Source organism: Mandrillus leucophaeus, unplaced genomic scaffold (assembly GCF_000951045.1).
Source record: "Mandrillus leucophaeus isolate KB7577 unplaced genomic scaffold, Mleu.le_1.0 Scaffold1255, whole genome shotgun sequence".
NCBI classification, from domain to species: domain Eukaryota; kingdom Metazoa; phylum Chordata; class Mammalia; order Primates; family Cercopithecidae; genus Mandrillus; species Mandrillus leucophaeus.
The window spans coordinates 132,104-132,959 of record NW_012100932.1 but is presented as its reverse complement, the minus strand read 5'-3'; positions in this window follow the sequence as shown (position 1 = coordinate 132,959).

Genomic DNA, 856 nt, shown 5'->3' with positions numbered 1-856 from the left:
AATTCAACTTACTGTGCAAGAAAACTTATATTGCTGTATGCAGAAGTATGAAATGAAACCCCTAACTCTCACCATATAGAAAAATCAACTCAATACGGATTAAAAGATTAAAATATAAGACCTGAAATGATAAAAATTCTAGAAGAAACCCTATGATAAACACTTCTAGATATTGGCCTGCAAAATAATTCATGACTAAAATCTCAAAACCAGATGCAACAATAACAAAAATAAAGAAATGGAACTTAAACTAAAAAGTTCCTGAAAGGGTGTTTTAATTAACAGGTGAGCAGACAACTTATGGAATAAAAAAAATGTTTGCAAACTGTGCATGTGACAAAGAACTTATGTTCAGAATATACAAGGAAATCAAACAGCTCTACAAGAATAAAATAAGCAACCTCATTAAAAAGCAGGCAAATAAAGGGAACAGATATTTTTCAAAAAGACAATGATGGCCAAAAAGTATGTGAAAAATGTTCAATGTTGCCAATGGTCAGATAAATGACAATTAAAATCCACAATGAAATACCATTTTACACCATTCATAATGGCTAAACCTCCGTCTCCTGGGTTCAAGTAATTCTCCTGCCTCAGCCTCCTGAGTAGCTGGGATTACAGGTACTTATCACCACCCCTGGCTAGTTATATATGTATGTATGTATGTGTATATATATATATATTTTTTTTTTAGTAGAGACAGGGTTTCACCACGTTGGTCTCGAACTCCTGACCTCAGGTGATCCACCCACCTCGGCCTTCCAAAGTGCTGGGATTACAGGTGTGAGCCACTGCACCCAGCCAAAAATCATATTGTATTTTTAATAATAGTATAAAAAGATAATGTGATGAATAA